Source organism: Thermobia domestica, chromosome 14 (assembly GCF_964235325.1).
Source record: "Thermobia domestica chromosome 14, izTheDome1.hap1.1, whole genome shotgun sequence".
NCBI classification, from domain to species: domain Eukaryota; kingdom Metazoa; phylum Arthropoda; class Insecta; order Zygentoma; family Lepismatidae; genus Thermobia; species Thermobia domestica.
In genome coordinates this window covers 158,276,843-158,288,610 of record NC_137467.1, presented here as the reverse complement: position 1 = coordinate 158,288,610, position 11,768 = coordinate 158,276,843, and positions in this window count along the sequence as shown.

Genomic DNA, 11,768 nt, shown 5'->3' with positions numbered 1-11,768 from the left:
ATATCTTAAGGGGTGTAGCAATTATCACAGTTTAGTGGTAATAAGCTTTTCTGCAAACAGCTTTTAAGGAAAGAGTAAGGAACATCACAAGTTTTGGATGGAAACACACTTATTGGTCACTGAAGATATAATAGCCAACTTCCAGATTCACTCTCCATATTTATTGGTTGAGATAGGGACGGGCTTCGGGAGACTAACCTTTCCCTAAGTTTATCCAAATTGGGGTTAACATGATCTCGGGGAGACAAAGTTCTTATTTTTCTTCATACATGTCAAGTATATCTGTAAATTATAATAACAAAAAGGAGCAGTGAGCACTCCTAATCGTAATAGTAGAATTGTTAATTAATATTCTACAAATGCTTATAGTATGATGGACCCACCAAGCCTTCGTAAAGTTTTACCAAAGGCTAGAGACTCGTACTGTAGTGGTTTGCATAAACGCAACGTAAAATTTCCATTTTAGATAGTGATAATCGACACAGCAATTATAATTATATCTGCGCTGCATTGCAATTAGCAAATCTTGAGAATGCCAATGTGGAATTAGACCCTTATTTTTTTTAATTTTCTTGTTTTTCAGATAGGAGACGAATATTGTCTACGTAGGCTTTTTCTAAATACAGAGAATCCCTAATTTCACAATTCATTTCTTTGAGACGCTTAAATTGGACAGTATAAATTTATTTTTCTATTGTTTTGAATAGACCCGTCAAATTTCAAGACTAAAAATACGGGATACTTTTTTTTGAATATTTACAGCATAGTCATAGTCATGCACTTTCTGTTATTCAAACATAATTGAATAAAGATCAACACTCACGAAAGTGATACAAAAAATATTCTTATTTGTTAAAAACTGAAGATTAATAAATGTCGGATTTTTTAAATTTCTCAAGAACGATATTAATTTAACTTTGGAAGAAAATCGGGAAAATTAGAGTTTTTAACAATTTTGGAGGAGACAGATTATAAAATCCTTGATTTTCCCGGATGAACAGAGACGTCTGAAACATTAACATCCCCAGCTTTGAAACATTATCGCTGCATCAATATTTAAAATGGATTGTTTTGAAGAAAGAGATCCGCATTTGATTGCAATGACAATGAAACTTTATTTTTAACCTTGTAAGTAGGGACCCAATACTGATGCGGAACGAAAACCTGCATGATGTTCTTCGCAGTAGCAGAGAAAAGTGCTGGATGAGTTCAAACAGCTACTTTCTATGTGGTTGGTGAAAAATGTCCAGAAAACTGGAGGTATAAGACTCTCTGTTGAAATTGAGAAGAATATTTTTTGGAAAACGGAAATACAGCAGAGTTCGAATAAGACTTACAAAATGGGTAGTTGGAGGTATTGACAACGACACACAGCAAATTTTTATGATATTAGTTGAAAATAGGGATGTTGGAACTTTGTAGAATGTAATTGCCGACAATGTCTTCCTAGGCACTAAGATTTAAAAAAAAGAATCTGATTGCTGGAGAAGGTATAGCTGGCTGGCTTGTTTAGGATACCAGCACGATACTGTTAACCAATAATAACAATATTGTTCGTAATCAATAATAACAAGTCAACATATACCAGAGTATAGAGAGACATTGGACTCGAGTAAAGCGTAAGAAAGGATTGCGAACTGGGTGAATTAGAATAATTATCACAGAAACGTATCTATATGAATACGTATGGTGTAGCAAGTTTCCAAAACCTAAACATAAATGGAATGTAGGAAAAGAATATCCGTCACTGGATAAAATAATCACCTAGCTCTGATCTGTGGCAGAAAAATGACCCCAATATTTCATAAATGAAATCATTAGATTATTTTTCGAGAAAATTGACATGTATTACATTATCTTATCCAGTAGTAGTAGCACTGATTTCTTTTTAAATTATTGGACATTTTGGTACATCGACTTAATACTCTTCAAGATAGTTCCCTTTGGCATTCACACACTTCTGGTAGCGAGCCTTTCAGGTGGAGAAGGCATTCTAGAAGTCGTTCTCCGGGATGCCGTTCAGCGCCCTCGTCGTCGCCGCTTAGACCGCCTTCCACCGAGTCGAAACGATGCCTTTTGAGCTTCCTCTTGATACACGGGGAACACGAAGATGTCCGTTGGTGCCACATCAGGGTTATAGGGTTGAGACAACGTGGAAACGCCGAAATAGGTAAAGAGATCCTTCACAATCCACGCGCCTTGGCACGGCGCGTTGAAATAGTGGAGCTTCAATTTCCCCACCAGGTCTGGTCGCACGCATGTGATCCGATTTGTCAGCGGTGTGAGCACTTTCAGGTAAAATCTAGCATTTGCACTCTGTCCAGCAGGTACAAACTCTTTATGGACAATACAACGATGGTCCAAAAATGCCATCAACATCGTTTTCATTTTCGATTTCGACATTCTGGCCTTCTTTTTACGGGGTGATTGGGCGGCTCATGGTATCCTCCTTGTAGGCCTGCGTAAGCGTGTCCTTTTTTTCGGTCGCCAACTAAAGAACGCAGGCAACTGCCGCCGGTCGACACCTGTTCCGAAGGTTCCCCTCTATAGCATCTGGCCTTGCAATCCCCTACGTTGCTCCGAGCGCGCGGGAAAAATCAGTCCCACTACTTCTGGATATTACCCTGTATTTTCTTCCTCCCGTAAATTACCTTAATTTTGAGGGTAGTAAGAAAATTCGGATTCTCTACCTAGGAATTCTTATAAAAATTCTTAAGTTTAAAACTTGGTCTTGGTCTTGCTGCCTCAAGAAGACTGAACGTATTTACATCCGAACGGATGGACGGATATTCAAGGGCCGTTTTATTTTACATGAAAGTGCATAAAAACTGTAAATCCTGCTACCTACCGTTTCCCTCGGGTGCTGGCTCCCGGAGAATTCCCTGAGAAAACAGCTGATAATAATTCTGGTCCAAGCTCATGCTCTGTTCAGGCGCAGATTGATGACATTGAAATACGACAAGTGATTTGACATGAGCAACGTTGGTGCTTTTGAGACTCATGTTCGATTATACTTACTTTGCATGTGCGTATGCATGCGTATACATATACGCAACTGGCAAGCCGACTGCTTGCAGGGATTCACACACACATGAATGAAGACGATAGAATTTCCTTAAATTAATTCTTATTTATTAAATAGGCATATATGTGGATACTGAGTAGAACGAGAAATATTAACAACACACAAAATTTTCACTTTACGGAGCTTAAACGCTCAAATAGAAGAAATTGCACTCACGCAATTGAATAAACGAAACAACGAAAAATAAGACACTTACTATTGCGTGATAAACGTAGACATGCACATATTATATGAAAACACTAGAAACATAGCCCTTCTATTCGATATCACTTGCACTATAAACTTGTTATTCGCACTATGAGACTTTCACTGCGTAATTTAAGACAAGGGGAATGAGCGAGATACAGGAATCACTAATCCATGGTAAAATTTATTGACTCCGAAGAAATGCTGTCTTCTAAAGACGATTATTCACTTTTTGTTGAACGCTAAAATAAGATTCCTATCACATATTTAATTATATATTTCGTACTCCTATATTAATACATAGGTAAAACGTTCTTCTAAACTTTTCGTTCCTCCTTGCTGTGAGGACTTCCGTTGACTTCACAGTGCACAGACGACGAGAATTCGTTCACACACAATATCAACTTCGTGTCCAAAAATATTCCCAACCTTAATAAATGTCGCTATGAAGAAAGTACATGGAAAATAGTCATAGCGGCGAAAACTATAAGTTGGTAACTATTTTTAGGGAAAGAAAAAAATGAGTTTGCTGCTACGAAGCACTTTGTCCAGACGATAAGCGTTGTATTGGAAAACAACAAGTTCTTTGTTTCATCTTGAGAAACGATAAGAGCAATTGAGGAACTCCTGCAGAAAGAGTTGAATTTCTCACCAGCAATCAAAATAGCTTTTCTTTTCTATGAGTAAAATGATGATTTCGTTGCATGAATAATAGTTAAAAAAAGAAATACACTGTTCGTCCAAAAACGTAATTTTGTGGCCGGGCTGACGGTCACAACTGGTGATCCGGAAGGAAACAACATATTGCAAGTAAGCGAAGTAATGTGTTGAGAATCCTGGTTAAGCACATATGGGAAAATAAGTTTGGAGGTTTACAGCTTCTTTTCAAAATATGGAGTTGGCAACACTATTCCTGATTGACTTTGTGTGGAGGATTATGGGGAAAGCACTAGTAACATTGTTTTCGATGAACACTATTCGCAGTGAGTAGATAGTCAACCTAACTACTGGCGCATTTCCCCTTCCACCCCCTAACTGCCAAAAAATTACGAAGTCACCACTAACCATTACACTTTAACACAGAAGGAATCAACTAATTATTCAAAGTTACACGGCGCAAAGTATTCCTATAACTACATTGTTAAAGTGAGATTGAATATGCTTTTATGACATTTAAAATTATAAAATCTTACATGTAAAACTACAACTCTTCTATCTTATAATGTCTCCTAACTACGTATAACTTCTGGACCCACCAGTGAACACAGTGTTCCACTGCAGAAGGATTGGGCAAAGTATTTACATAATTAGATACATAAAGTGCTTTGCGTATGGATTACTGGAAAAATTATATAAAATAATATTATGATTTTAGGGTAGGTACAGCTCCAACCAACGCTAGTACCCTGTGGATGCCAACCATTATACTGCATCCCCCATCCCCATTTAAAAAATTATAAAAGTAGCATCTATCTTATATCCATATGTTCAAATTCATTATTTGATCTTATATCCTGTAAATTTGTAATTTGAATGTCTATATTATCACACTCTCGCTCATACACACGAAGTTTCTCAGCTTGCTCTCGCATTCTTTTTTGGATTTTTCTAATATTATCTCTAACACGCTGTTTCCTAAGTTTTAGTTGTATAATCTTCAATTCAATTTGCTCATTGTTAGTTTGGTTAGTAAGAGAATCTAAGAAAGAGCTAACTCTTGTATCTGATGCTGTGTTCATTTGAAGACGTAGTTTCATATTCGTTCTTATATATATGTATGCAGCTTAAAGAAAAACAACGAAAAAAAGGTTACCCACTCATCTGCTACATATATAGATATCTGGTCAATGTTTCTTGTATATATGCTAATTGTGTACTCTCTCCTCATCTCACTCATATATATATATATATATATATATATATATATATATATATATATATATATATATATATATATAATGGTCTTACATCCTGAAGACGAAGAGAAAAAAAAAATAATGTGTGACTTGTTTGCATCATACGCTCGCCCACACTCATATTCTTTTCAGTTAACCGGAACAGCAGCAACATGTTTTCTTTCTTTTTTAGCAGCTGTTTGGACTTCAGCCAAATGTATCTCACGCTTTTCTCCCTGCTCAGTTTGAGAAAGACTTATTTCCGCCGCGTTTCTTGGCGGAGTGTCTTTCTTCCGTTTCTTGATTCACAATCGTCGCTCATGAAAATTTCTGATCGGACAACTTCAACTATGCAAATGTCTCGTTACTGTTAGTTGCATGAGAGAGAAACTGGTTATAGAAACTTCCGCCAGATGACAGTCAAATTCAATCATTTATAGTAGTCAGAAAAGCGTGTAGGATTACTGCTATTTCAGGGTTGGAAATTCATATGATTATAATTATCGTTCTTTCATCCAATCGAAAACTAATAATCACATACATAACAAAGTATATATATTTGAACAACACTTAACGGCTTCTATCTAGTTAAGCATATACGAGGGTAGGTTAAGGAGTAAATTTTTGATATAAATCTAAATAAGTCGAAAACTAATAATCACATACATAACAAAGTATATATATTTGAACAACACTTAACGGCTTCTATCTAGTTAAGCATATACGAGGGTAGGTTAAGTAGTAAATTTTTGATATAAATCTAAATAAGTCAAAAACTAATAATCACATACATAACAAAGTATATATATTTGAACAGCACTTAACGGCTTCTATCTAGTTAAGCATATACGAGGGTAGGTTAAGGAGTAAATTTTTGATATAAATCTAAATAAGTCAAAAACTAATAATCACATACATAACAAAGTATATATATTTGAACAGCACTTAACTAGGTGCAACTATATACAGAGGATAGCTTTTATGATATTACCATAAAAACTTACTTTCTAACTTTTATACACTTAAAATACACTTAAAATTACAAGTTCGGATATTGATAATGAAATCATAAAAACACTTATACACTTAAAATTACAAGTTTTATTTTTGTTATTTTTTGGATTCATTTCTAAAGTAAAACTGATGTATTTTATAACCATTATCTAAATTTTTCAAACCTTCATACTTAACAAACAGCTTATACTTTTTCAAATCTTTCAATACTTGCTCAGTTTCATCATTATATCTTTGTGGTAATAACGTCTTATATTTCTCATCTAAATGTACTAAAACTCTTTGACATAACGCTGTGTTTGAATCAATTTCCATAATGTTATCTCGTACGCTTTACCTTTTTCTAACTCATCTATGCGAAGGAATCTCAATGCTTTAACATCATTTTTTAATTCAAATAATTAGCCATAGTTTATTTATTAAAAGGAAAATGCTCGTTTTATGAGAAATTCATAAAACCAATCATCATTTACATACAGAAAATTTACATAAAATTTACATACAGAACTCAACAGTTGGATAATTATCTTTTAAACCAGTGTATTTGATTTTTATTCCATCTTTAACGATCTCATCAATCATTTTATCTGTTAAGTGTTTTGTAAATCTAGGTGGAAGAAATACCTTAAATTCTTCACATTCAACTAAAATGTGCTTGCAAACTTAGTTTTAATCTTTTCCATTTTCACAATCTTATATTCTGTATTTAATTCTAATTCTCTTAATCCAATAACCTGTTTTTGTTCAAGACTTCCAAGTTTATTTAAAAGTTCAATATGACTCGCCATCGTATTTATTATATAGAAAATCAATGAACACTCTTCAATTTTTATCTTCAAAATATATTTAATAATTTTTTATCAATTTCGTTTATGGAAAAACTTTTATAAAACAATACAAACATTCATTTAACTATCTAAAACTCTTCTACTACTTTCTCATTCTTGGGATCATATGTAAAGTTCTTTTGTCCAATTAAAATCGCATAGCATATAGTATCAGCAGCCACAGCTTCTGCAAAGTCTACTACAATCTTTATGTTTGTTCTCTCATTTACCGATACATTCTTCCTCTTACTACAATTAATGACATGCATTGGTCTGTTATCTATAAACTCTTTAGGGTCATAGTACATTTCGGTATTGCCACATGTTATTCTCTTAAACGCAGTATAGTTTTCGTACATCTTAAAATAATCCTTGTTAGCAATATCTAAGTTTCTTGATTCTTTCGGAAATACCTCATTCCTTCCATTCTTAAGATAGATATTCTTTACCTTACAATGATCAAACTTACTTGCATCTGCTGTTTGTTTGCCACTTCTATCAGTTTGGAACATTACAACTACGAAATCAGGCATATCAAATTGTCTAGAATTAAATTGAGTAGTAACATCAAACTCTAAGAAAGAACCTACAACAGTCTTTTGAACACATTGATAAGTATGGAATGAGAACATGATTTTAGGTTCTTTAAGAATATTCAACTTTAACTTGTTTTCATAATTAGATTCGTATTCAACAATAGGCATTCTTATCTCCATACTTTTTATTGTTATTTTTCCATCATGAGGAGCTGCTGCACCTGCTCCTGTTCCAACCCATTTGTACAAGACATCGTTATTGTTGTTAGCTTTTGTAAATGTTATTCTCAATCCACCTTTCCACATAACCTCTTTATAATCACTTAAAAAACCAGGAATTAATCTTAATGGATATAAAACACTAAAGTCCTTTCTTAGACCAAGTTTATCATCTGTTTCAAATCCTGCTTGTTTTAAATATTCAACTTCTGGTTTGAAAATTTTTAATGTTCCGATAGCTGTAGATGTTATTCCTGGTAGCTCAATCTTATCTATAACAACTCCATGCTTTCTAACCTCAATTTGAGAAAAGAAGAATGGTAAGAAGTTATCTACAAGTTTTATAGTATCATTTGCACCAAATGTTCCTCCAACTGATGCACCAACAACTTCAAAAGTCATATGACAATCTGCTTTGTGTGGATGTACGAACCCATCCCCCACATCGAAATCGAACTCAATATGTTTGTTAGCTTCATTCAAATGATTAAATGTTCTTGTGTTAGCCTTAAAGCTCTGTAACTCGTAACTCTCAACACTATCCATTTATTATAAAGAAAATCTTGAAACAACACTTTTATGGGATATACCCATAAAAGAATCATACATAATAACAATTAAAAAACTTATAATACCCATCCTAACTTAACCTTAGCATTCATAGCAGTACCAACCCCAAAAGCAGCTAATCGTTCACCAATTGACGCATCACTACTAAATGCTCTTTTCCATGCTTTAGTTTCTAGTTCCTTATCTGCAATATGTCTCGACTCTGTATCTTTATTATCTCTGTAGTATATATCATGTTCTTTACAAGCCTCATCTAATGGATTAATACCTTTATCACCTCTTTCTAATCTTTCTTGTAGCTTAGTTCCCGGACCACAATACGAAAATCCTGGAATATGTAATTCAAATGGGAATTTATTAATCAAATCATTTACTAATCCTTTTCCAAGCTTCTCATCATTCCAGAATCGTGGTGGTAATGTATTTAATATCTTAATCAAATAACCTATACCTTTTGGATCATTAGGAATAAATTGTTAAAGCCATTTATTAATCATATTCACTATAACTACTTTCTCATTATAAAAGTTATTATTACCAGCCTTTTCTTCTCCATCTATAACTATTAACCGATCAATCAACTTTCTCACATCATCCATCCATATATATTCCTTAGGTATCTCTGTATATTGTTTAATTCCTTCACCAGTCCTTTTAGGAGTTGGAGGTAAAGATGGTTTAATATAATTATCCCAAATAGGCTTGATAATATTAATGTACTTAGAACCTCTACTAGATGCTACTTTTTTATCTCGATTATATTTTTGGAAGGCAGCATCTGATTCTATTATTATTTCCTTGTACTGTTCAAAATCATCATCATCATAATCTTCAATGGTTTTATTAGTATTCATCGTTAACAATTCCCATAGACCTTCTGTTCCTTTATTAGTTTTATTATTAATTATCAAATCATCACTACTCACTTTAACTTCAGAATTTCCTATCTTATTTATTATTTTTCCATCTTCTTCTACAGTTCTTATTCCAAATACACTATCATTTCTTTTACTATAATATTTCGTTGCAATCTTACCAAATGATTGTGCTGTTGTTAAAGGCTCTACTCCTTCAACTTTGTCTTTAATTTGTTTTCTCATTTGTTTTATTTCTCCCGTTATAGGCGTATCACTACTACTTGGAGAACTATCATAAGTTATCTTTTTAGGTGTTTCTAGTAGACTGGGATCTATTGAAGCCGTCTTATGTACAACTGGAACAAGTTCAGTTATTAGATTTTTATTTTGTTCTGCTACTTCTTTGATCTCACTTCCGAAGTTTTGAATAGCATCAATTACAGGTTGTTCTTGCGTCTTAAATTTATCATATATACCTGCTCTTTCTTTCTTCCAAGATTTGAAGCCCTTTATCAAGAACTCCTTTAACTTGATATTCTTATTAATATCTTTCTCATCCATTTATTATATAGCAAACGAACAAACGTTAATAAACGTCAATAAACGTGAAAAAACATCAATAAACGTCAAACGTTAAAACGAACAAACGTGAAAAATGTCAAACGTTTAAGAAATGTTTTATCTTGTTCCTATACTTACCATTGTTTACCTTCCTTGTCATATCAATAACTATAAAACCATAATCATCTTGCCAACATTTTGAACATATCTCTTTAAATTTATCATAAGACATCTCCTCCAACAAATTCATTATACACATGTTTAAGATTAGTATCATCTTGTCTGAATATGCATAGGAAGTTAACGTTATCTCTTATAAGCTGTTTAGGTACTTTTGAATATGTTTGTGCAAGATAGAAACAGTCTAAATGTCTATGCCTACCTCTTGTAAAGTAATTTCTAACAGTATCTTGATTCTCCAAAATGTAATCGTCAAACACAACAACAGAGTATTTTTCACATTCATCAATAGGTACAATAGAATCATTACCGCTTAAGAACGTTGCTATTTGCTTCTTAAACTTTAGTTCTGCTTTTTCAAATCGATCTTTTAACTGCTCATACTTTGGCTGATTCATGCTTTTAGAATATATATAGAAGTAATTATTGTTTAACCAACCTGGCTGTAATAAAAAATTAAATAACAAAAACGTCTTACCAGACTCAGACGGACCCACTATAAGGCATCGAACATCATCAGGTATAAGCTCTCCATTTCTTTTCTTAACTGTTGTTTCTTTTATCATCTCTTGTACATCCCAATTAATAGTTTTCTTACTCATTTATTATAGAGAAAATCGACTCTTTTATGATCTTATATCTTTAAGTTGTTCTCTGATCTTAAGCAACGTATCTTTTATATATTCGCTATCCATTTCGCCATTTAGTGTTATTATCATCTCTAACTGTTCTTTAAATGAGTTAATACAAGTGACAATGGTTTTATATTCGTCTTTTCTTTTGCTTATGTTTAACTTAGAAGACAAACCTGTTATTATAGCACTTCCAGTTGCAAGAGACGTTGTTAATATTGAGTAAATTGTTACAGGTATAAAAATATTAATAAACTCAGTTGTTGCAGAAAGTATAACTGACAACGTGATCAAAGTGTAGTATGCGTATTTAACAATTCGTAGTTTTCTCTTTTTCTTCTTTAAACTGTATTCTAACTTCTGAATGACATCTTCTATTAACTTGATTACTTTCTCTCTTGGAATATCTCTAGGTAAATCAAACTCATTCATTTATTATATAATAAATGGCTAAGGTATTTAAGTTAACGAGTGATACTTCTGTTTTAAAAAAGAAACTCCATTACGAATTAGACAACAGTAGGAACTATTTAAGTATAGGACTAGTTGGGTTTTACAGTACATATCTAACTCCAAACATAACAACAGAAAAAAACAGTTTCTCATATGGTGATAGACAAGTTTTTATACCAGAAGGGCAATACAGCTTAAACAGTCTTAATGAATATTTAAAATCTCAATCCATCAACATAACATTATCAGAAGATCATTTAAGAAATAGAGTTAAAATTGAAACTGATAGTAATGATGTTACAATTGGGAGTATAGGTACTGTCCTCGGGTTTAATGTTTTTGAAGTTTTAGAAAAGAATAAAACACATATTGGAAGTAAGTTGCCAAAGTTTCATCCGTTTGATACTATAAATGTTCACTGTAATATAGCAGATGGCATGTTTGTTAAAGATACAGAATATACACATAGGGAAACAGGAATTTTAGCATCATTCAAAACAGATGCTGAGTTCAAACATAGTATTATTTACGAGCCTACTTATCCATTATTTTTCCCTATATCCAAAGACAAGGTTGACAATTTTGAGATAAGGATAACAGATGAGAATGATTCTTTAATTGATTTTGGTGGAGCAACAACAACTATATTTTTACAAACTAAGATTTTCTCTTAAATAAATAGGAAGATGTGTTCTATTAAAGGTTGTATGTTTAGTGTTCCTTATAACGAACTAAAGGATTTAAATATTGATC